The sequence below is a fragment of the Ixodes scapularis genome, unplaced genomic scaffold (assembly GCF_016920785.2).
Source record: "Ixodes scapularis isolate PalLabHiFi unplaced genomic scaffold, ASM1692078v2 PGA_scaffold1__304_contigs__length_218370807, whole genome shotgun sequence".
Taxonomy (NCBI): Eukaryota; Metazoa; Arthropoda; class Arachnida; order Ixodida; family Ixodidae; genus Ixodes; species Ixodes scapularis.
The window spans coordinates 166421782-166448634 of record NW_024609846.1 but is presented as its reverse complement, the minus strand read 5'-3'; the positions used below and the strand labels follow the sequence as shown (position 1 = coordinate 166448634).

The following is a 26853-nucleotide window of genomic DNA, read 5'->3' as shown; positions in this document are numbered from 1 at the left end:
CTAACAGAACATAAGAGAAATGTAAGGATTAACGCTACTAATTCTGAAATAGCTAAGCACATAAATGAATGTAACAATTGCACTGCTTTGTGGTCAAAGACGGAAATAATACATAAAGAAGTGAATAATAATAATAATATAATAATAATATTCTTTATTCAGACAAGTGTCTAGGAGGATGGGGCAAAAGGCGATTTAAATCGCCTGACAGGGCTCCATCCCCCTGTACAGTCAGCAGCACAACGTACAGAAACATAGGAACAAAAACAATCAAATACTAATAGTGGTATTACACTAAGATACATTGATATAACAAAAGAAATGCGGCCGGAAACTTTAATAAATCATGTTATACCTGAAAGGTACGTTTTCAGTGTTCGTTTAAATGTGTATATTGTATTGGAATTATTTATCATGGACAGTATTTCAGGGTGGTTGCTTAATAGCTGTGCGATCTGATTAAGTATTCTTTGTTTACCGTAGTTTGTGCGTACTCTGGACTGAGTGTAGTGGGTACGGCGAAATGAGTATATTGATGCATTGTTGATGTAATTTTCATGTCCAAACTGAGGGTGTGCTTTTATTTTGTAAAACATGTAAATTGCCAGTTTTTGAATGAGTGATTGTTCTACCGTAGGAAGAGAATACTTGATAAAATATGGGCTAGAGTGTTCCTTATATGAGATATGGCAATTGACCGTACTGCTCTTTTCTGTAGAATGAGCAGCTTGGATATACAGGTCTGTGAGCACGTACCCCATACCAAACTGCAGTAATTTAAACGAGAATGAACAAGAGTAAAGTATAACTGTCGTTTTAACCAAACCGGAATGATATATTTGAGCCTATTTATAATGCCTATTGACCGGGAGATGTTTGGCCGGATCTGATCAATATAATAAGACCAAATAAAGTTTTCTTGAAAGTATACACCTAAAAACTTGTGAGCTTTTACATATTGAATTTCACTATTTCTAAATCATAGGTTAAGTTCTTGATTAATACTTTTATTTTTTGCTCGAAATATCCTATACTTTGTTTTCTCGGTGTTTAGCTCTAATTCATTACATGTCAACCATGCACTTAACTCTAACATCCAATCATTCGCAAGTGATTCAAGTTCATCTATGTTGGCACCAGAAAAAAATACGTTTGTATCATCGGCGTATAGCACAATGTCAGGTGTGTGGGGAATGTTGACAATATCATTGATATACGCCAAAAATAAGAGTGGTCCAAGGATGGACCCCTGGGGAACACCATATTGTATTTTACCGATTTCTGATTTCTCGCAACTTAAAGTCGTATATTGCACACGATCTGATAAGTAATTTTGAATAAGTTCTAGGGCTACTCCTCTAATACCATAGTTATACAACTTCTTCAGAATTATTTCATGCTTAATAGAATCAAACGCTTTCCTGAAATCAAAAAATATTCCTAATGTGTAAAGCTTGGTCTCAAAATTGGTTAAAATTTTGTCCTTGATTTTCAGTAAAGCTTCCTCGGTTGATTTCCCTTTTTGAAATCCATATTGTTGTTCAACAATTAGGTTATTTTTAATAAAATGGTCCGAAATCCTGGAGTTTATTATCTTCTCTATTACTTTTGAAAATACTGGCAATACAGATATAGGTCTGTAGTTGTTTAAATTATTAAGTGGCCCACCTTTGTGTATTACTGATACTCGAGCGATTTTTAATTGAGCAGGAAATATCCCGGTGCTTAATATTTTATCACAGATTGCTGATAGTGGTTGACATATTACCCCAGCAATTGCTTTTATAGGTTTAACATTCAACTCATCATCGCCGCATGCGCCGCTGTTTCTTAATGAATTTATTACGTTAAGCACTTCAGTCTCTGCAGTTGGTGACAAAAATATAGACTGTTGTAAACATACGCGGGTATGAAATTCAAAGTTTCTTTCCTGTTGTAAGGAGAAGGTCGGAGCGCCCGAAAGCAAAAAATGAGCATTAAATAGATTTGCAAGTTCTCTACCAGGATAATCCACGTCATCTATTCTAAGGACATTGGGGATGGTACTGCTTGACTTGGACATCAGTTCTTTTGCCGTCTTCCATACTTTCACTGGATTATGTTGAATTGTAATGAATTTATTTTTATAATAGTTTACTTTCGCCTTTTTCATGTCGGAGTTTAACTTGTTCCGTCTCTTTTTGTATTCAGCCAGTATATCGTGGTCTTTTGTTTTTATGAATCTGTCGTAAAGTTTATTTCGCTCATTAATTCGTTTGAGAAGTGTTATGGTAATCCAGGGTTTCCGTGATTTCTTGTGTCTTTTGGCTTTCCTAAATAGGAACGCATCTTCATAGGCTTCTTTTATCTTTTCTATAAACTTATCGTAGGACTTACTAGGGTTTGGCTCATTGTATATATCATTCCAGTGTATGGCCGATACAAGCGTAACGAAGCGTTCGATACTATAATCGTTTATGTCTCGATAATAAGGGTTAGTTATATTCGTTTTATTGTAGCCGACGTTTGCGCATGGAAGAAAGCAAAAGAGAGGTAAGTGATCACTTAAATCCACCGTCAGTACACCAGATACTACGTCATTTCTCATTACATTGGTCAAACATAAATATATTAAAGTTTCCGTCTAAGATGTAACGCGGGTAGGACAATCAATGACATTTTCCTAACCATGTGATTGCACGAGATCAAAAAATTCTAATTGCCATGAGTCAGACAACATCAGATTAATATTAAAATCACCAACTAGTATCATAGGAAGTTTACTCTCAGATGCATACTGAAAAATTTCTTGTAAGAAGTCTAGAAAAACACTAGGTGATCCGGATGGCGGTCTGTACACAACACCTATAATGTAATCACGACACCCTACAAGAAGACACTCATAATTCGCAGAGACACGAGTATATTCAGAGATAACACTGCAATGAGAGTAAGGGACTGGTAAGGGAAACCATTCGGAATAAATCAATCGGTAATTGTATAAGTCAGGCTTCATTGCAGTTGGGGAACAATGCTGAAACATTTTTAAAACTGTAAACAAGTTTTTTTTTTTTTTTTTTTTTTTTTATGGGTGAAGTGGTTTTGCGCTTTTTAGAGTGAGTCCTTCTGTATCTGTCTGTTGTGGTTGTTGTTCCCGTTTGGAGATATTCTTCCCAGTTTTCTTTGTGTTCGCGGAGATCGTTGGTCTTTGTACTCAAGTTTTGGGTCTTGTTGGTTCGTGGGTGTAGTGTCAGTGACACACAGAGAGAAAAGAGAAGGAAAGGAAAAATGAAAAGTTTTTCTTTCCGGACAAGTGGACGGTTTGCCCCTGTTCGTAGTACTGCTTAAGGGGGCGTCCCTTTGCATTGTTGTCTTTGGGGTTTTTTTTTTTCTTTTCTTTTTCCTGGTGTGTTGTGTCTTTGAAAGGGGCATGTTGAGTGTTTGGGTGACCTTGTGGTTGTGAGTATATAAGGATGTGGGACTAAATAAATCTTTTAGCTGCGTTTGAGACGTTCTCTTCTTCACTTGTCTCTGTCCCTTCTACTTTTAAGTTTCCGTTTCTACCCCAGTCTCGGGTTAAGTTCCATCATGGAGCATATACCTTGGAGAGAGCCCGACAGAAACCCGTCATTTCGTTAGCTAGCAAAATATGCTTGCCGAGAAACCATGTGAAGCGGTTCTGGATCATGCGCTTCATTCATTTTGCAGCACATGATGTCGAGAGCACGGGTATATATGAGAATAGGTCCCATAATGACCTTCTGGGTTTCAGGATTGGAACAATAACGGACTATTTTGACTCTGATAATCTCTCTAGATTTCCAGATAGAGTTAGAGTTGTAACAATCAAATTAAACCATTAATGGGAAGATTTTAAAGAGCCTGGTAAGATACACCACCTCGTCCTCTAGCACTGTGTTTTTTTTTGTTTTTTTTTATGAGTCTTACTTGACTGCTGACCTGCGCCCCGCGTTGACCTGTTTAGGTGACGCCGAACGGGCAGCACTAATGGTGCGGCCTGTTCACTTCCACATTCGCGGGCGGATTTGCGCTAGCGGCAAGCGGATTTTGGAGCCGGGTAGCGAAATCGACTTGTCGCTGGGGGAAGACGTGGATATGGGTATCGGACCGATCCAGATTTTCCGCCAGCGACGAGCGGATTTCGCCACCCTGCTCCAGAATCCGCTCGCGGCAAGCGCGGATCTGCCCGCGAATTCGCAAGTGTAAACTTGCGATTTCATAGGCGTGAAACACACGTGAGGATAAATCGAGCCCGTTTCGCGCTTCCGACTGTCGTAAGCATAACAACCGACGCTGTGACGTGACCAAAATGCCGCACCTTCACGTCTGAGCGTCAGCGACAGTTGCTATGGTTACGTCGCTCGGCGGCACGACACGACGTGGCGTTTGTTCTCATGTGTTTCATGCGTATGTTTTCTGTTTTTTATAATCGGTGACAGGTTAAGGACCCAGCAGACGCTCCACCTCGAGCGCCTTCGATAACGTCATCCAAGCAGCCAAAGTCCTGCGGAAGTCAACGAGCGTCAGCTGGATGCGGAACACCTGTTACCAACTAAAGGAGGTGTTGAATAACTTCACAATTCCTCACGCCACGTTATGCAGTGTGAGATTACCTCGAGGGGTCTAGGCCAACTCGCTTAAAGCCTACTCGTCGCGTCGACGGCCAACTCGTCGGCGGCCCGTTCGTCGAATAGGCCAATTCGTCATAGGGCAACTATTGGAAGGAAAACCCGTCGAAGAGGCCAGCTGGACGCCGCTATTTCAAGGTTAAACTATATTATTTTTTCCTGAAACTTTAAAGCAAGAACTGCCCTATAGTAATCCGTAAAATCGCCACACGGTAATTGACCTCCAGTGTGCTCTTCTTGAAGGTAAGAACTTGCCGCTTTCGCCACTACGTCACTATGTCAAGCGTGTATTCCGGGGGCGCATGTTAACCTACACGGCCCACCCGGTCACGGCGCTTCGCTGCGACAGTCGGCGGCAACTTATTGCAAAAATGTCAACCGACCTGTCTGCCCGTTTAAGCCACTTCGCAGCGACAGTCTGCGGTGGCGCATTACAGAAAGCAATAAAGGAAAGTAACAAAAGGACGTTCCTGAGATGACACATTTTTCAACTTCCCTCGAGGTTCTGACCCGTCTTCGCACTTTATTTTTCTTTCAGTCTTGTAACCTAACAAAGGCGCTGTCGCTAGTCCAAACACAAATACACATTCAGGTAAAAATTGTTATTTAGAACAGAAACCACGAATTTTTACCTCGGACCGTTATTCAACCTATTCGTCTAATCACCCTTAGACAGATTGCCCCTTTCGACAAGTTGGCCTTCAATGAATTGCCCTATTACGAATTGGCCCGTTCGACGAATGGGCCGTCGACATGTTTGCAGTCGACGATTTGGCTTTCGACGAGTTGGCCGGATCCCAACCTCGAGGTATCCTGAGATTTTTCAAATGTATATTGTCTGCGCAACATTGTTTTTGTAAACTTTCGCGAAATAATTTTTAAAAGAAGCTGGCAGCTACCGTTATTTTCAAAGTCCTACAGTGCATATAATGTTGTATGTCCAGAGCAAACCTTTGCATTTGTTGAAAAGACTTGAGACTGCCGTTCAGAAGACTGCAGGACTCCTTGTATATAAATTTCTTAGCTAAATTTTGTAGGTAACTTGATGTCATGTGACTTGATGTCATGTAACGTCAGGTCACGGGGTATCATGACATCATGTCGCTGACCACGTCATATGCCCTGACCACGAACGTGGCGTCGTGGTGCGACGTAATGTTACGGCGTCACGTAGCCAGACGTCACATAACGTCATTCCCGTGACATCAATTTAACCGGAAACGTTTGCGGGGGAATCGACGTCACGATGTCAAGTCGCTGTGTCACGTGAACTGAGGTCACGTGAGCTAGTCACGTGCGTCACGTGACATTAATTTCGCCGCTAACTTTAGGGCGAAATCGATGTCACACTTACAAGCCGTCACGTGGTTCGACGTCACACTTTTAAGCCGTCACGTCAAGCCGTCACAAGACGTCACGTGATTTGACGTCACGCGGCATGGTCACGTGACGTGACATAACGATATCAAGTCGTGGTCTCCCATGATAACCCGACGCGCTCTGTGATTTAGAAAGGAAAGGCGCAGACGGACGGACGGAAGGTCCGACAAATTTCTGGTATTATAGGCGTTCCGGTCACAGAAACACGCTTTAAAAACATCTTGAGCTCGGTCAGCCTCTGTGAAACCGCCGATTTTGTGTCCAACAAAGCTATAAATATCTCCAGCGTGCATTTTGGAATAGTACGTACTGAAAGTCAATCGTGGTTTTATCTTGCGATACTACGTATATATTTTACTAAAGATAGTTTTATTAGATCGGTCTGATGACTTAGATAACACAATACTCCTCCGGCGCGTTTCGGCGTCGGCGGAGTACTCTCTTACATCCACGCCGGATTCCAAAAGGTAATATCAACTAAATCTAGTTTGCGAAGAATCTTCGTCGGACTCGGCCCGCAATATTTTTTTAATAATAGTAATAAGTTTATTCACAAAGAAAGCATACATACAATTAACTCAGTTTCACAAAAGCACTTGCGTGCTTGTGCGTGAGTACTTACAGTCCAGCATGGGATTAAATTTAACAAATCGGAAGTATGTAAAACTAAATTGATACAACTGATTGGAGTCCTATTTATGCAGAACTAAACATAAAAGTAGAGGACAAAATGGTTTATCGCATTTACAGTAGACAAGCACAAACTTTTATGCCAGTAAACATAAAACAAGATTACCTATTTTTTTTACAAAATAACAATGATTTACATAGACTTTGTAATACCACAAATGGCACAGAATAATACACTCTAGCTCTTAAAATTATGGCAATACAGACAAGCGCGAAGGGAACAACGGTAAATGCACGCGTGCAAGAGGAGTGCGGCAATACAGTGGGAGACGTAAAAAGGCGTGGATCTGGGAGCTGTCTATGGTTCACCTGGCGTTCTACACCATTTACGCATTTCTTTTTTCATCTGTGCTAAGGATAGTAGACTACGTAAACTATCAGGAAGATTATTAAAATATGTTGGTACATAATACCTCATCATTCTTTTCCCATAATTAGTGTATATGATCGGTATGTGAAATCTTTCTGTGTGCCTTAGTTGTTTTTCTTTAGCGGATGGTATTTTGAAATCCTGCATGAGATCATATTTTCTGGGGACCATGAATGTATCCAGGTCTTCCAATGTTAACAATTGGAGTTCCGAGAGCTTTTCCTGGAAGGAAAGACTTTCTAAGTGTGTACCATACGTCATGTTCTGTATCATTTTTAATTAGGTTATTTATTTTCTGTATGTTGCATTTGGATGAAAGTGGTTATACCATATCTTAGTTTTGATTCACCTAAATCTGTTAAATCAATCGCCTTAGATTAATACTTGCACAACTTCGGAGTTTATAGAGGTATGAAGAAATTATTCGCAGGTGTTTAAGTAGGTAATCAATATGATGATTGAAGGATAAATACTCGTCGAAGTGTATACCCAGGTACCTAGTTTCACTGGCGTAGAATAGTGGTGAGCAAGAGCATTGTCTCCAGTCCCATGAATGCAAAAAGATGCGTTGATTAAAAGTAATGTGTTTCTGGTGAGTTGCAAAGCACATGAAGTTCAATTTATCATTGTTCACAAAAATATAGCTTTTTGAAAACCAACTCATAATTTGTTTGATGTCCTCCTGTAAAATTGAAACGGCAGTAGTATAATATTCGTGTTTAATAACCAAGGCTGTGTCATCAGCGTATTGATACATTTTTTTTTAAGGAAGCAAAGATAGGTCGTTCGCATAGATGTTAAATAGCATGGGACCCAATACCGAGCCCTTAGGCACACCAGAGTTCAGATGCGCAGCAGAACTTGTACTATTTCCTATACGAACTCTTTGTGTTCTTTCGGTGAAGTAACCTTTAAAAAATGTACGGAAATGTCCTCTGAAAACAATTTTATCTAGTTTCTCAACTAAAAGTGAGTGATCTATTGTATCAAAGGCTTTTGTCAGGTCTAAAAAGAGCGTAAGTGCTATTTTGTTGTTTTCAATTTGTTCATTAATGAAGTCTGTTATCTCCTCCAGTAGAAGTACCGTGCCTCTTTGTTGCCGGAATCAGTACTGACAATTGCTTATAGTGAGAATTTGTCACAAAACGAGGTCATGACTTGTAAAACAAATTTTTCCATTATATCAGAAATTGCCGGTAACAGCGCGATGGCTCTGTAATTAGCAATATATTTCTTGTTTCCTTTCATATTAATTGGCCGTACTATTGAAACTTTTTAACTTACTGGGTGTATTTCCTGTAGACAACATACAATTTATTACAGCAAGCAGAACGCGTTTTAAACAGCCTATGTTATGTTTTATATGTCTAAATTTTATTTCATCAAATCCTGCTGGCTTTGTCATAGGCATAGTGTTAACTATGTATTCTAGATCTGATTCTCTCATTTGGGGCAAGTACGCAGAATTAGTTGAATATCCTAATAGCTTAGCTGTTCCTACTGTGTTGTTTACTTGATTACGCAAGTTTTGTATCCTTGTTAATGAAGGTGTCATTAAACTCATTGTTTAGCTTATCAAAGTCAGTTGCACCGAACGTTTCCTGTATACATGCATCTATATTGTCTTTAGCGGGTCTGCCAATTATTTGATTTACGATGTTCCATGCTTCTCTTAAGTTCTTCCCGCACTGCTGGAGTTGCTTCATATGAAATCTTTTTTTAGCAAGTCTAATTTTCGCAGTGAGGTTGTTTAGTAGTTGTAAAAATTCTTCTGATTTTCTGTCATGTGAATTTTGCTTACATCTCATAACCTGTTCTTTTCAACACTCATTTCTAGTTTTTCTTTGTCGATCCAATTATTTCCAGGTTTTCTCGGCTTTAGCTTTGTTGTTCTAGTAGAGTAGAGTGTTTGTATATATTTTTTAATGTTTCAACTAACGTATCATAGAGAGTGATCTGATCTAGATGAGGCAAAGCATTACAATTATATCTTTGAATAGTGCCATCTACTTTCTTATTGTCAAGGATTTGTTTATGTTCATTTTTCCGTATCACGGCCGTATTCTCTTCGTTTATTACCCTCAGCGCAACGAAATAATTATCTGATACCTTTCATTTAATAGTCCCCTTGAAAATTTTAAGTTGTTCATCCTTACTATCAGTTGATCAATGCACGATCTGGTAACTGTATGCCCTAGGTACTCTTCCCTTGTGTAGTCGTTAATTAAATTATATGAACCGTAGTTAGACAATATGTCAAGATATCCCGTGACTCCTGTTTTCTTGTGGGACATGGTATCTATATTAAAGTCACCTGCTAATACTACTTGATCATTGTTATTAAACCTATTTAGTAATTTTGAGGATTCTTGATAGAACAATTCTAAATTATTGCTAGGCGGTCTATACACAGCACAAATTGTAAATGACAGTTCTGGTTTATGAACAGTAATCACAAGAACTTCCGCGTGATTCCAAGACAGCTCAATACGGTCACTTAACCAGGTATTGTTTTGTGTCTACAAGAACTCCTCCTCATTTTCTGCCTTGGCGGCGCGCTGAAACTGCGTGAAATTCATCAAAATGAAAAAAAAATGCTCTGTCGCCTCGATATTTATATCGCTTAGTATTAGAGTATCTGTATCTATCAGTGGGCATCCCTCGGGTATACATTTAGTTCGCCCCAGTGTTTTTAAGGCTTCTAACATTAGTTTGAATGAGATGGAGAAATTTCCATCTGTTTTCTATTCCGTCTTCAACTAGTATTGTCTTGGTGTATCTGTCGTAATCTGTCGTAATCTGTAGATGAGCTGCACGAGGTCATATCAGCGGATGTGGTTCAAGTCACTCGCATCATCGATACGTATCACAGCACCGCCGTATCTCCGCCTTTCTAGAATTTTCCCATTGCTCATCCAGACATATTTATTGCCTTTTTTCCTTTGCAAATTCTTTCGCATTCCAAAACAACCATCGCTGGAGCTTAGTCAGATTCTCGTTGATGAAACTATGGTCAGAGTTTAATGCGGTACCATTATTGACCCACCTATCTCTCTCCGACCTGTCCCTGAACCGCACGACGATTGAAGGGATTTTTCCTTCCCTCGCTTTCAATCTATGCACAGATTCAATCTTATCAGGCTGAGGTATAGGAAGGTCCAGCCTTGCTGCTAGATTACCGAGAACCGCTGTCAGGTCTTCTTGATTATTTTGGACGATACCATGAATCTCTATGTTCTTCCGCCGCGAATAATGCTCAGCGTTTTCAACCACCCATTCAAGCTTTTTAATTCTCGCGTCCCTCTCTCTAACAAGTTTTTCGAGTTTTTTTTCTCTTTTTTATTCAACTCGTTTGTGAGATGTGAGAGTGAGTCTACTTTTTTTTATCACGTCATGGTACTGTTTCGAAAGCATGTCAGTGTTTTTTTCGATCGCTTCGATGGTCTTTTCCTGCTTATCCAGTTTCTGAATAACTGTGTCATGTTTTGTTTACTGAAGATTTCGTTCTTGTTTTTTTTCAATGGTCTCGATTCTAGTCAAGACTTCCATCAGTGTTTGGTTAGTTTTTAAGATCTTCCTCATCAGGTCTTTCTGAGTGCCTTCTTCAGTTTCGGAGGCTAATGCTCCTGTCTGAATCTCAGTTAGCAGCGATTGCCGTTGAGAGTGTAGAGTACATGTTGTACACCACCAAGATAACAAATCAGGAGGAATCATAACACTGAACTTAGTATACTTAATTACTCCACATTTTCCAACATGATAGAAGTTGTTGCATTCTGCACATTTTAGCCCTTGGCTGTCAGATGTTAGTTGTTTCAAACAAGCGTCGCAATCATTGCACTCTTCTGGCAGAGACATGATTTTCAATGTTCAACAGCATTGTACGACAGCAGGCAGACCAGCGGAGTGACGAATGCTGTCAAAGGTCAAACTAAGACCTGCACCCACCTGAGGGTCAAAGCGAAGATGTTAGAAATCAGAATCGCCTCGTACACTCCGCTGGACTGCGCTGCTTCCACGCTTGTCGGTCGCTTATATGCCGCGGTGTCGGTGGGCGTTGCTCCGTATCTTCGACATTCGTAGCCTGCCAGCGGTCCTTGCGTGGTGGCGTTGCAGCTGCAATGGTAATGCAGTTGCAGATGACCGGCGATGTTAGCCTGAGGGTCGAATCGGAGATGTTAGAATCGCCTCGTACACTCCGCTGGACTGCCAAGCTATAATTAGGGTTCCGTGTTTTCGGTATATACCCAATGAACATTGAAAATTAACCACCGAGGCGGTTTTCTTTCAATTGGTGAAAAGCGAAAAACGCCTAATTTAAACTGTCCTTGAGGTAAAAAAAACGCCAGTTTTACAGGAAGAAATCTTCTACCCTACTTTTTTTTTTCCTCTTCCGGAACACAGCTGCACTGAAACGTCCTTGGGGTGTTTCCTTTTTATTGAAACCATATTCGGAACCCGTTTTTTTATAGCTTCCGCAGGCCTGGAATAGTTAATGTGTACGGAATCGTCTGGATCAACTAGAAAGACATCCAGTGCATCGGCGACGGGAGGGTTGCGAGGGAAAGGAAAAACCGCACAGTAGTCTCTACGGGCGGGAGAGAGAAAAGAAGCACCCTTCGTGGGGTTTTCGAGTGGCTTCGAGGGATAGAATACAGCAAAAGCAAGTGCTTCTTAAGCCTACCATTGCACTTGTCTAGGGTTCCCCTTGTACGTAGAATACGTTCCTGGATGGCGAGTCGGTAAATCACAGAGTAAACGTTCTTGTCAAATCCAAGGAACCAAATATTGTATTACAAAAGGTATATACATATATATATATATATATATACGGTCCTTCATTTTCGGCTACAGCCCAATATTTACTTATATTTACACCTCAAACATGTTTGTTCTTTATTAAGGGAAAAATTTTGTTTTTGCTTTAATTCTAAACAAAACTTTTACCTTTCGAACTTTGTTTTTGTTATTTACAAACGTGGAACTCATTAACGGAACGATTTGAAAGCGCGAATGACAGAAAGAGCGCAAAAGATATTCGAGTGATACGTACTGGATTTTTCATGTTTTTTTTCGCGAATGCAAATTTGATAAAAGACCGCTACCCCAGACTACCGAATGCCTCGCTGACATTGCTGCGCGTTACGAACGGAAGCTTTGGTGTTGAGAAAGCATTATCTCAGTTAAATACGTCCGAAGACAGTATCGGTCTACTATCGGGACTGAAATACTGTTCGCAAGTTTGTCTGCTTCTGCTGCAGGGGTTGTGGTGACGTCAGAAAGCCGAATTCTGATTGGCTCTGATTGAAGAATAGGGGGTAGACTTCAAAGCAAGCTGCCTTGAGGCGTTCCCACTATCCTTCAATCGGAGCCAATCGGAACTCGGCGTTCTGACGTCACAACAGCCCCTGCAGCAGAAGCAGACAAACTTGCGCTCCGCATTGTCGCTTCGTATACGATGATATTTCGGCCTCTGCCGAGAAGGACGCCCAAGATCCAATCAGGAAGAAAGGAGCGCGATAGCACTAATAGGCCACGCCCCGCGTTTCTTAAACTATCAGTGACTGACTAAATAGACCGTCGGCCTTGGAGTGAGACGGGCTATACACCCACAGACTCTCGTTTACAAACAAGCCCGCGTTTGCCCACACCCGGTGTGGGCACTGCGCATGCGCAGTCCCGACGGCAGCGCCGCCACAGTGGCCCGACGTCGGAGAGTCGAGTTGGTCTGTACGGGAAAAAATGTCGTTCCGGTCGCAACGGCACTGGTAGTTCCTGCAACCACACGATCGCTTTTACGCCAGGCCAACGGGAATGAGGCGTCACCCGTAAGGGAACCCTGTTCCGGCGGTGCAAAGCCCGACTGGGAAAGTGTATACATATTAGCTGTTTCCTCGAACGCGAAGCTTTTGCGTCGCGTTTCGTTCGACTTCTACGCTCTTCCACGATTTTACCCTCGTCAAAGGACTATTCTACGTCAAAAAGGTAAATTACAAAACACAGATTACGGGCGTCACGTGCCCCGGTAAGTCCAGATTTGTCGACGTTATTGCCGCCACAGTTCTAGCTGCACTCCACAATACATCGTCGGTGGTTTGGTCGAACCACTTTCTTTCTTATTACATCCTAGATATCCCGAGCTACCGATATGCGAATTCTGCGAGCCAAAATAGATCGATCCCGCTGTGAAGGCCTGAAAATGCGATCCGAAAAGGTGGTGAATTTAAAACACATCAATTTACCGGAGAAAATGCACGACTGCTGGCCACAAGCCAACTGATACGAGCCCAACGTAAGCAACTTTCGGCGTGCATCCTTGGCACGAAATTGTGTTGTTCACTCAAAAATGCGCGTTGCGAAAAGCGGGGCATTGCCGGAATGCTAAAGAGACACTAAAATGAATATTCAGTGCTAAACTTGGAATAGATACGTGAGAGTTATTCGTCGCTGAACTGCTGACAATGCTTTGTGTTCGGACTTTACTGCCAACATCAGTGGTGCAAGCCCGATAAGCATAGTACCGGTACAGTATGCTTATGCATCGCGCAAAAGACAACCTAGGGACAGTGTCTGGGGCGTTCCTTGTATATGAAGGCCCTCTCACGTTGATCGTGCAAAAACAGTCTGCAGACATCTTCGAAGCATACAAAACGCATGAATCAAACGCGGGCTTCGTGCATGCTTGTGACGAGTCCGCTGATGATTTGCTCATCACGTCTGAAGCGAACGCCGTCTCCTTGGTAAGGATTGCAACGTAACAATGCCTCCAATCAAAAAGTCTTACGACGAGTCAATAAATCAGTGAAGACAAACAGTTGTACTTCGGGCACAATTCCTACGAGCGCAGAGGTAAACACTTGTGTAACTATCGGATGCCTCGACTGAATATGTGGGTGATCACTTATTTTATCCCTCTCTCTCTCTCTCTCTCTCTGGTCACTGTCATTATATGAACAAACTTGCGCTCGTTGCTGTTGCACACTTTCATAAAACCACTAGTACCTTCTACGTCACGGTGCAAGTTTTTTTGTGCGTGTGGCAAAGTGTGTCTCTATCCGTGCGCTTATGCGTACGTGCGTGGGTGCGTGTGTATGTGTCTTATTTTCAGGCGAAATAGCTGCAATATATTTTGCACTTTTTATGTCATTTTTAAAGTTTTTAGAATACTTAGAAATAAAAATGGCATTCGTCTAAACTAAACACTTTGAATAACTATGTTGGAAGTTATCTACCTTTGCCTACACTTTACTTTATGAGCTTCGCGGGAGAGTAGGCTAGTATGGCGACGAAGACATATTCCCCAACTTGGTGGCGCAACGTAAGAGTCACGTTTATTTCGCGCAAGCGTTTTAGAAGAAATTATTAATGTTTCTTCAAAGGAGGCAAGGACTCGTGATATCCTCTTCACTTGCAAGGCGCGATGCCAAGACAATTGTTTTGATTTTGCGGATTAAGACGCTATACTATTTTGCTTGATCCGCCTAAGATTTGTGTCATGATGTGGGCGGTTGATTTTGTTTGGCACCGGCACTGATGTAGGCGTTACCTAAAAAAAGTAAAGAAATACGTTACTCGTTGCTTGCAAATAAAAGAAACGCGTTGCCGTTACTGGTACTGTTAAAAAGTGACACATAATACTTTTGCGTTACTCTGCTTAATAATGAATTAACACGTTTTACGGTTTTGACGTTACAGATATGCATAAGCGCCATATTTGAAAAAACCTTAGGTCCACGCAGAAATGAAACATAATGACCTTATTTTGTCTTACGGTGTCACCGAAATACTAAAAAAATGCAAAGAAATACGCAAAAAACGAAGTTCACGCAGCGTGCCGCCTGAAAGTACAGAAAAAAAAATTGAAGTGCATTTTGTTTTAAGTCTTGGGAAGAAAATGTAACGAGTAACGTAGCAACGTTACCCGTTACAGTTTTGAAAACGCAACAAGTACGTTACTACGTTACCGGAAAAAGTAACGAGTTACTGGTAACGCCGTTCCTTGTAACGCGTTACCGCTAACACTGGCCGTACCGGTCTTTCTCGTAGCTACCATGACGTGATACTGAGCATGTCATGCCTTTCACTGTTTTTTTTTTATATCTATACATGACGTGAAATCGCCTGATATGGTCATATGATACACAACGCTGTCTCCCATAGGTTTTTCCACTCGGCCGCAGATTATTTGAACATTTTCCTTGATTCCCAATCACATGACAAGTTCACATGATGTGGTGATGAGGTGACTCACAGTAGAAGCTCCTCCCCTTTCCGACGCTCGTTGCCTTGCGTCATAGTTTGGCTTCGCGAGCTCACGAGACGCTGAAGTGGCTTTCCCCGGGTAACTACTGGAATCATTACTGCCATTTTTATGATTACATAAATGTGCAAGCTTTGGTATATTAGCAGAGCGTACTGATCAAGACCATCTAAAATTGACTATTCCGCGGGTTCACAATAATACACAAACTATGCACAACTCCATATCAATCCTGTTGGCCAGGTAATCGGAATACGTGGCCGGAATAAGCGGAGTGCAGCTTCCGGTGTTAGAACATATTCCTCGAAGTCCTACGAGTGTGTTTGGATTTCACTTTCAAATCTATACTCTAAGTATACTCCACACAAATTTTTACTGCCCTCTTTATATGTGCGTTGAATTGCAAATTGGTAATAAAGTTTTGCAATCCCAAAATGTGTTTCTTTTGCTGTAAATAAGAATTATCGGTGATTTGGCGTAAAATAAAACAGCCTTCTGAATTACCTTTCCTCGACGATTACTAAATATTCCCAACGAAAGTGTCATTCGGGAAACTGCGCGGACTGCCCGGCTTGGGCCTGACCAGGCTTTGCTTGCGTGGAGCCCACATATCTGCTAACGCCCCCCCCCCCCCCTCCCATAGCAGAGTTGAGACCCATGCTAGCATTACATGAACAGCCCAAGGTGGACACGCCCGCGATTTGTCTCGGCGTAGCCCACCTATTCGACCACTGGGCCCCTGCGGAGCAGAGGTTGGACCCAAGAAGCTCATGTGCCCGCTATACTCTACCACAGATAGTCGAGGTAGGACACACGGGAAAACCTTCCCTACACCAAGGAGGCTATGTGCGAATCCAACCCACAGGAAAACGCACATGGGACAAAGGAGTAATTCTGCTGGGGGCAAAGAACAGATCGTATGATGTTGAAACGAATGGAAATGTGCTTCGGCGAAATAGAGTATTCCTGCGGAAGGTGCCAGTCTCAACATGCAATGGTTACAAAGAAACCGAGGTGGACAACGATAAGACCGAAAGCCACCCCCGGGACGAAGGCCCAGCAGGAGACAGCTGTGTCGCCGAGCCACAGACCAATCCTGTGAAAGCAACATCAAAGGGTCCAGGCAGCCCAAGTATCCGACCAGTTCGCGAACGCCGAGTACCGAACTATCTGAAGGACTATGTACCTTAAGAAACTGATAATCCTACAATCCCAAAAGAAACGGGATGTTACAATATTTTATTGTAGGTGTTTCAGCTGGCCCCCGCTAGGTGGCCAGTGGCGGCAGCGCGGTTAAGCAGAACCCGCAATAAACATGCTGACCAGCATGTGTGTGGTTCCTTGGCAGAGTAGACAAACAATGAACAGCTACTTTCTATGCCAGTGGGAATCTGCCCTCTTGCCAGACGGGATTGAAAAGGTCAAGAATAGGGAGTAGTGCAAAAGGATGAAGGTGTGTAAGCATCCGGTAGTGTATACCATCAGGTTCAGGAGCTGAAGGCTTAGTTGAGCGAAGGATCATTTCGATTTCATGCTGCGTGAGGGGTTGATTGTAATCCTCTCAAACACCACCTGAAGTCTTCACGTTTGTACTTCCACTCGCTCTTTGTGTGTAAGAAATGCGGAGGAAGAGTGTTGGGAACTTGATGTACGAACAAAATGCTGAACAAGAATATTGGCGTGCCCCTCTAGGATGGTCCTCAAGAAGAACTGCACATCGTCAAAGTTCCTCAAAAGACCACGACAGTTTCCTTAAATGATTGCGGTTATTTTTTATGGAAATGCCCCTATTAAGAAGAGGACTGAAGGAAAAAAAAAGGGTAGGGGTGGCATAATCATTTCGGAGGAACTACTGGTTTTTTTCTCCTTCTGTTTTCAATTTTCTGTCTGCCACTCCATCTCCTTTATGTCAGTTACTGGAGGAGAAAGGGTGCCAGAATCAGCTGTCACCTCTGCGACCAAAGCCTTCTTGCCCGATCGTGCCGTCCACTGCACGCTTCCTCGACGAAGACCTTTCCAGAAATGAGGAGCGAGGGGCTCGCTCACCTGCCTGGAAGGACGGCGCAGGACGAAGGGGCGATGGAGTCGTCACCATCTCCTCAATGGAACCTGTGTCCTTGGTACCACAGGAATTGTCAGTGATTTTGCAGCTGAGAGTGAATGCCCAGGCAGAGAAATCTTCAGCCTGGACGTGGGGGACGGCAGCGGCTTCCCATGGTCTGGAAAAGACACCTGGGTCGACACTGACGCCTTGGACGGTGCATGTCCCCTGCTGAACAGCGACTCGGCAAAAAAGCCTTTCTGAAAAGCAGAGAGAGGACGCTTCGCATCCTGATAACTAATGTTCTCCTTTACGTTCTAATGATCCATCCGTAGGTCGCCTCTTCCCAAAGAAGGTAGCTGGCCTGCTGTCTGGTCGCCTTTTCCATCCTCTCGACCTCACATTGTTGAACTAGGAGGTCCACAGGCATAGTGTCCTTCGTCGAGCCGGACTTCACTGCATTTCTGAAAAAAAATATTAAAAGAAGTAACTTGTTAGTGCAATGACACTTATCTTTTACGAACCAATTCATGTCAATTTGTTTAAAATATCTTGATTTGAATTGGATTTGATGATTGTACAGTTCCCTAGGGCTGTGCTAGATATCTCGACATATGGATATGACAGGACTGACTCTGAAGGGGCCTAAATTAAGCCATATTTTAAATTTCCCGAGACAATGGCAAAAAAGCAGGAATATTCACAGTCGAAACAAAGACACAGGAAGAGAAACGTCTAATTTTAAGCAGTGTCTCGTAGTCTCCGTAACTAAAAATATTTCTAACATTTTACCGAGACCTGGAGTAATTTACATTATGATCAACGTCCACCAGACCGCCTGCACACTCATTGTCTTTTCGCTAAACTAGAACCAGCTACAGAGACGACTAATATTGGAAGCCCTTGCTTGTCTAATTATGTTATAATTATATCGCTTCCAATCTTGTTGCTTCTGGTTCATTTCGTTTTCCATGTTCACATCAAGCCTGCCCACAAAGTGCAGTTATGCCAATATTAATGCAGTGGAGTTATGTTACTATACCTGGCACGTCGCTTCATGAGATGAGGATTTTTACATTTTCCCAGGTTGTTCCCTAGTAAATGCAGGTTACTCACGCCATCTTGACGTCCATCGGGTGTATATACGTCTCATGTACTTGGAGGCAGAGATACATGTTAGACCGGGTACGTAGAATGCAAATGTTGTCTCGTTCCTTTTTGTGCAAAAGTTTAAGTAGTCAAGTGACAATAACGCGTAAAAATGTGGCTGTTGTTGCCAGCATGTGCTGCAAGTGTGGTCTTGACAAGATTATGAGACACTGATTAAAAGAGAAGGGGCAGAACACGAATAGAATATCCCATCTCAAGCAGCTAAATAAGAGCAGGCAGCGAAACTTCTTGCTGGCGATTCCAACGAGATGACAATGCAAGGCCCAGCTAAGCGTGTCTTCGCGCACACGACGTTCTTCTTCGAAGTGAACTCTTCCGCATAAATAGCTGATCTAGATTTTAAAATTAAATGGCCAAACCAGGACGCCGTCGTTTTACGGTAATTTTTAGAGTGGTGGGGGGGGGGGGGGGGGCGTGGTCCTGTAAAATGCGAGTTTGATGTAAGCCGGTCGTTGTTTTGAGGCAAGGCTGCGGACATGTTTTCGTCACAAAATTATACCCTGCCTCGTCGATTGGATCTGCTTTTTTATTTGTCACAAAGCTAAAATAAACAAGGTGTAAATTACCTTTGCATTACGTGATATGCACACACAATATGAGAGTCTACCCAGGAGTGAAGATGGTGGAAATGTCAACACAGTTGAATCTCAAACGGCCATCTTGAGAGAAGCACCCACGACGTGATCATGTTTGCGACGTCTACTAACTTTGTATTAGTAATGTACGATGCAGTTTGCATTCTCTAGATTATGCGACGGTCGAGGAGGATGGATATGTCTTCGCTTCGGACGATCAGAGACTGGATCCCGGTTCTATGGACGAAGGCAGCCCAGCGATTGTCTTAATGCCTGAAGCAACGAGCTAGTTAGCGGATCCCCCCTAACTACAGAAAAGCGTAGTCAATTGGCAATATATTTCAGTTATTTCCGCTTCGGACTGAAGTGATGGACGTGAGCATCACGCTACTTTGGTGATTTCTTTGCTGCAACCTAGTTCTGCGATTATGGTTCATTCCCGCAGTCCAGCTGTTGACAACCCTCGCGTTTTGGGACAGAACATTCTCACTATGGGCAATGCTCGACAGAAGCACACATTAGACTTTTTCTAAGCTGCCACTGCATCCGAAAGCAGCGCAGTTCTCTCGCCTCATAGCGCAGTAAACCGGCATGAACGGACCCCTTCTGGCCTTGAAGATGGCGCCACGGAATGCACTGACGTCACTCACGAGACATGCACGTCCACCATGTGACGTAAGTGCCAGCCATGTATTAGTCCTGAACCAATTGCCTTCAGGCAATTCGGGTTGACATAAATAAATTAGGTGAAATTACTGCACTTGCACATACAAATGTCGCACAACGCCCACACCTGCTATGGCATAAGGAATTAACCGGCCCTCAAAACCGCCATCAGCGCTTTCAGCAATCAAATTCGAGTTGCCCCTGAGTGATCGCGAAAAAATGAATAAGTAGAGTGATCGTTGTATCACTTATTTTACCACAATTAAGTGTTTCTTAGATCGTACCTGTTTACCAAGAAACATGGCGCGTGCCTCTGCCTACTATCTTCTTATCAAATCAATAATCAGCAACTTTGTTACGCGCAATATCTGCAGAACATTTTGTAGTGATGTGTGCTCGTAAGTTCAGCCACTGCAGATAACCTCAGCAGTGACATGTATGTTCCCATTTTTGGTCAAATAGCATAATTTTACCCTTTAATAATGAAAACAAAAATGAAAGCAAAATGTTATACCTCAACAGGCTGCACCTTTCTTCGTCCTCGGAGGCAGAATCTGTGTCCTCGGCATTCAATTGTGGAATAGAACGAAGTATGGCAGATTGAGGATTGATTTTCTGGAGCCTCTCTAAGAGTGCCTCCTTTCCAGGTAGATAAGATGCAGCAACATGGTGTGGTTTCTTGCAAATATGTCTGGCCTGCTTCCCAGATTTGCTCCCGTTGATCTCGTCCAGTAATACATTTGTGCCTAAAATGTGCAAAATGACTTGCTGTGTCAGAATAATATTTTAGCTTTAAAAGGATCAATAAACCTGACCTTGCCTACTTTCGCGATTAAGGGACAGGGATTTGATATGTACGAAGCCGGAAGCCCCATCCATGCTTACTCGAACTGCAGACTCTACGGCATACAAGACTTCGGCAATAAGACTGCAGACCTCAGTCAGCCTACATAGAATGTAAAACAAAACCTTTTAATAAGTGTTAGATTCTATTTTCACTTATTGTCCACGACACACTACCTGCCCCACATCATTCAAACTGTAGTAAAAGCTATTCCTTTAGCGTCATCCGCACGAAGGGAATTGGCTGAGCTAATAGACTAACATAAGCCCACAATAAAACGCAGATGTTTTATCGTGTAAGCGATCCTCGACCAACACGTAAGGGTGACCGTGGATGTGATCGGCACGTCATGGTCGAAGGTGGCATGATCTGAGTTGTGGGGCAGCGGAAGCGCTTTTTTTTTCAAGCAGGGCACCGGAGAGGCATTCTGTTGAACAAGAGTAGGTCATACCCAGCTTTGCACGTGTAGTGCGCAGCGCGCACTCCGCCAGACTTGTTGGTCGGCACGCCCAGACGTCGTGAGGTGCAGTCGTCCGCTGCGAAGGTATCACCTTGGCTCTCACGAAGCAGAGTGCGTCTCTTTGGGGCTTTCACAGGTTGCAGTCTCGTATAAAGCCTGTGGTACAACGAAGTTTAGGCAAATTCGAGACACGAAACGCCCTCCCCCCCCCCCCCCCCACCCCCAGATATGTTCGCAGGCGTATCACTGAATCGATCATAAAACTCACCAGACTCGAAGTAATTGTAGGCCTCAAGAGATTTCCTTTACTGCACTGTGTCGGCCGTGAAATGACTTGGCGAAAAAACTAAATAAAGGACGACGTGAGCCATTGACGTCGGTGTCAGCAACTTCACGTCGGAACTCCTGCAGTCCTTGTTTACGGCGTACGGATAGTCCAAGGCAACGCCGTCCACGCACAGTTTGTCTCGATACCGCTGCCTTTCAGGCTCGGGTAACGAACTCAAATAGTCGGGCATAAAATGCGACATACGCTGGCAGGAAATTCGACGCACAAATAAAGCTAGGAGCGTTTCTACAACGTCAACAACGAGCGCATGCCATACAACGCAATGGCGAAAACACGGAGAGCCTTGCCGTTTCTGCCCACACAGCTTCTGCGCATGCGCGGCCTTGCGGCCATGTTGGTAAAAAGAGCAGCGCCGCGTGTCGGTCTATAAGGGGTTCTTTTGAGCTCCTTTTTTAAGTGAAAGGTTTGTTGTAAAAATCATTATAATGTTCGTTTGAGCTCTTTTTAATACAACAGTTCTTTACGGACAACCATTCAAGAGTTTTTTTATGCACTTTTTTATGAAACGGTTCTTCATCAAGAACCATTGAAACGTTCTTATCAGCTCGTTTTCGACGAATCAGTCCACCATAAAAAACTTATTGAATTCTTCTAAGATATTTTACTAAAAACTGTTTTTCATAAAAAAAAACCTTTGAATAGCTTTTTTAACCTCTTTGTGAAATTAGTCAGTGCTTTATGAGGCACATTGGAAGATACATTGGATTCAGGAGACGACAGATAGAAAGGGGTCAATATTTAACACGTCACATTTTGGTGTATTACGGGTTATCCAATTTTTATATTTTGTCTTTCGTTTTAAATCTCTGCAAAGGCTCCTTACAAAAATTCGCTTAATACAAAAATAAACATAAAAAGAACTCTTTCACAAAGGACAGGAACAACACCGTCTCAGATCTGAGACGGTGTTGTTCCTGTCCTTTTTAGCTCCTTGTCTCTGGGTTTTTTACTGTAATCTCCAACCTATTACTGGCCATAGGTGAAATCAACAGACAAGATACCGTTGCTGAGCAGTAAAGTGACGTTTATCGGATATTATTGGAATAAAACTGGAAACACAACTAAAACCTTTGTCTGCCTAAAGTATAAATATTCTGGTTTTCAGAAATGACACACTTCGAAGGCCCATAAACGTTGATCTTTGTCCATGCAACTTTGACCTATTTCCATGCAACACCAAGGACGTTCAAAAACTGCAACTAATTTATAGTGTCCCTCAAAGTGAAACGTCGACAAAAAATGTTCATGAAGAAACGAGTAACTTGTGCACTGAGGTTTAGAACATTCATAAAAATTCAATGCCACTATGGAACGCTGGAAATTGATATTTAATCTTTGCAAGAAGCTGAAAACGAAATGCGCATGCGTAGCTTTACCAAGCTAATATTTTATCTGTTTGTATTCCAGTCAAAATATGATAGTCTTAACATGTCACATGGTAGTTGCGAGGGGGGTTAAAGGCTGCTTAAAGTGAAACTTCTCACAAATCTTCGACAGAAGCATCGTAAGTGTTCGGGCAGTAGAAGGATTTTCCTCCAATTCCCCCAAATCGTTTGCTAGGAATCTATGAAATGCTTCTATATTTTCTTGGCCAATTGTTATAAATAGAAGACAAGTTGATTCAATATACTTCGATATGACTAAAGCGTTTCACAAAGTCAGTCATTCGTTACTAATACGTAAGCGGTTTCTATATGCAGTGTGTCACGAGCTGTGTGAATGGTTTGAGAGCTATCTGTCGTTGCGCCCTAACACTGTTCGCGTTGATAACAGCCTCTCCGGACTATTTTTTACAACTTCCGGTTTTCCTCCGGGATCAGTCCTGGGCCTTTTGTTGTTCCTGATTTTTGTAAATGATATTGTTCCTTGTGTAGATACTTCCGAGCTATTAATTTTTGCTGATGGCATTAAGTTTTTCAAAAGCATTCATACACTTCAAGATTGCAATATCATTCAAAATGATTTGTCAAGCATTGTTTAATATTGTAAAAGAAAAATCAATTGACACTAAACACGGCATAAAGAAAAAAAAAAGCTTTCCTTGTGCCGACGGTATGATGTTGTACACTTTAATTATTATCTTAAGGGATCGCCAATGCAGCGCGTACCTCTCCTAAAGGATCTAGCCGCGTGTGTTGACTGTGCTTTAAATTTCAAAAATCATGTGTCGTTACTCGTCGGAAATGCTAATAAAGTACTAGGAATAATATCTCGCTTGACGCGTAATGTTAAACAACCCCTTTAATTGATCCACCGTTCTAATTCCCTAGTGAGATCACGACTCGAGTTTGCATCTGTCATATAAAACTCGAGGTCTAAGATACAGCAAAAACAATCGCAAAATGTTCAGAGAGAGGGTACCTGAATTGTTTATGATAGATACTTTGAGAGGCTCTTTTATTATAATTATGAACCTATACTTTAAATTTTTCCCTTTCACTTCTCTCTGCCAGATCTGTTCCAGACTGTTATTCTGCACAAGGTTGCTGCTGGTGCATTTGGTTCTCCGCAAGTCCTTGAAAGGGTGAACTTTCATGGTCCTTCACGTTTAACCAGACATTTTGTATGCTTCTATGTTCACTCACTGTGCAATACGTCACCTTTTTCTCGGATTCAGTCATTAAATTACGCCATCGCTCCAACCCATTTTGATATATCTACATCTGTTGCAATGTACCGTCGCCATCTGGTTCATCTTACATTTGTCTCCTAACTCTATGTGTGTTTAGGTTTTTTTGTTGTTTTTTTTTTTTGCTGATTTCATTTACAACCAGATCGGTTTTAAAAACAACCGATCTGGTTGTTTTTAGGCAACCAAAGTGATGGTGATGAATATTATAAATGGGAACACTTATGAATCATGAATCAACATTACCTTAGATGGGTTCCATTACTCTAAGGTTTCCTTACTTGTTTCCTTAAGAAACAAGAGAAGTGGAGTAGCTACAATTAATGCTTCCTTTCCTTTCCTCGTTCAATCTAGCGAAGTTTCGGGGGGTGAACAATTCTTCCGACGTCGTCAGTTGCTATTGTAGGGTAGCTGAATTTGTTCGACAGGCCAGATATGTCCAGTTCCGCCATTCATTCGCACTCCTCCGAGGGATCGCCAGAATCTAATGGAAATCTACAGTGACTGGAAGTTTTCTGCACTCTACCGCTTTTCTAAATCAACAGTGCGCGAGTTGTTATTCCTCCTGTCACTTCAACCGAGCACCGACGATCGTGGAAAGCCGCTGTCACCTCTGCTCTAGCTGTTGGTGGCACTGCGATTCTAGGGTGCTGGCACCTTTCAAACCGCCACCGGCGATTTGGTGAATGTGTCCCAGCCCACGGTATGTCGCGTCGTCGGCAAAGTGTCCGACCTCGTCACAGACAAACGTTCCCCGAGGCTTGCGAAGTTCCCAGACGCCGCCGACCGCAGCAACGTAATCACGAAGTTAAATACCACTGGAAACTTCCGCGGAATCACAGGATACATCGACTGCACCCACGTTCGGATTAAAAGCCCCGGCGGAGATTACGCAGATGTGTCCCGCAACTGGAAAGGCTACTTCTCAATAAACGTTCAGGTAGAACCATATAACGGATGGTGAATGAATTTATAATCCTTGATATTGCTCAAGACTTTTTTAAAGCTCACATCACCTGCGTCATAAACTATTCATTTCCTGAAGTTTAAGTTTCTCTGTAATGTTTTTTACACTAATAAACAAGGTTAGTTGTGCAGACTGGTGCCATCACATGTATGCACCCTTGTCCTTGTGCTAACAATGTTCTATCCCAAAAGCTGGCTTCACTTAACTAAATCTGCCTCTTTACCCAGATTAAAGCTTCTCTGCTGTGTTTCTAAGAGAATTAATGTGCAAAAACCATGTAGATTTGCATTGAACCCAACCATGTTTCGCAATAGAAATTCTAGCGGGGCAAACTGTGACTACTATTGCTTATTTACTTATTGCATAGACATTTACGAGAATTGTGCATGTGCATCTCCTGGCCATATCAGAGGGCTCGAGCTGCAGTTCTACGGCATGGTAGCAAGCCGGCCTGGCTCTGTCCACAACAGCAGGATTTTCGATAACTGCCGTGCCCATGTGCTGTACCAGGAATCAGTTATGCTCGAACTCGTGTTGAATGACTTGGGTTACGCCTACCTTTTCGAATGACATCACTGGCAGATCCAGGCGGAGTTGGTGGCACAGGGGACCAGCAAGTTTTCTTCGCAATGACCCCTGGCAGCAAGATTGATGTCAGGATTGGATTATATAATTTGGTAGGCGCTTCGCTGTTGCACCGCTGGTGCAGAATGTATTAGAGGCCGATAGCTCGTCAAGTCGTCCAATGCAACATAATACACTTGTGAGTGTGTGGATGAAAATTTCAACGGCATGATTATTTCTATATGCCCTTATCAACCACTCACGAACAGCATGAGGCATATTCCTGTATCGTGTCTTGTACAGTAAAATGCTACTGCTCTACATCCTTGTTCAGAACATGACCTTGCACAAGAGCCATTATTGCTCAGAAAGAAGTTGAAAACATAAACATACAACCCCTAGACACAAAATCTATGCAGAGAGATCAATGGTAAATGATATTGGAAACTGCACTCACATATAACTGTATGGATGTAAACCTGTTGTCTTAAGGGATGTGGATTCTAGCGAAATTGAACATGATGCTTTGCTGTCAACTTCAAACTCAAAAGCAACTTGGATGACGTAGTGCATGCACGTCTCCAGCCTTGCAAGAGCAACGTGTAATCTAACCGAATCACTTTGTCAACAACCCGAAACCCCCAGATGGTTTGCAAATGATTCGACGGGATTTTGGCGACGCGATACCTGCAGCGTCGCTAAATTTTTATACTGAACTGTTACAAATAATAGTGATTCTCAAATGTCTTCAGATACCAACACGACTGTGACAAACCACATGACCTTGACTGAGAACACAGTCTGCCTGACTTTAAAACTTTTATATACGTAGAAGTTGAGAAATCCTACATAAATTGCTTCAACCTAAAACTAGTGGAAAGAATGTTGAACATGAAGTCACATCTTGAAAAATTTTTAGACACAATGTAGCACATAGGGGAGATATTTAGCTGTTTGCCCTACATTTTTTCTATGGCTTCAAAGCCAACCATTGCTTTAGATGAGCCAACATAAACGTTAATATATAAGCAGCAGTCAGGGGTTACTCAATAAATCTTGAATATGTTCAGTCCATTTGCGCCCACAAATGACAAGGTAAAAAATTGTCTTGACCTCAGGTTATGGAACTTGGCAATTTACAATAAGAATTTTGCTATTCAGATGCAACGAAGCCCATTATCAAACCCGGAACAGCATTAAGAGTGCCTTTGGTGTGTGGAAGCGACGGTTTTCTTGCCTCGACATGAGGCTTCAGCACAA

The 26853-nt window shown here is 42.4% G+C and overlaps 1 pseudogene; it reads right to left on the bottom strand.

The window, feature by feature from the left end:
- Positions 1–2368: 2368 nt before the first annotated feature.
- On the bottom strand, positions 2369–2917 carry LOC115309477 (annotated as a pseudogene).
- Between the last annotated feature and the right edge of the window lie 23936 nt (positions 2918–26853).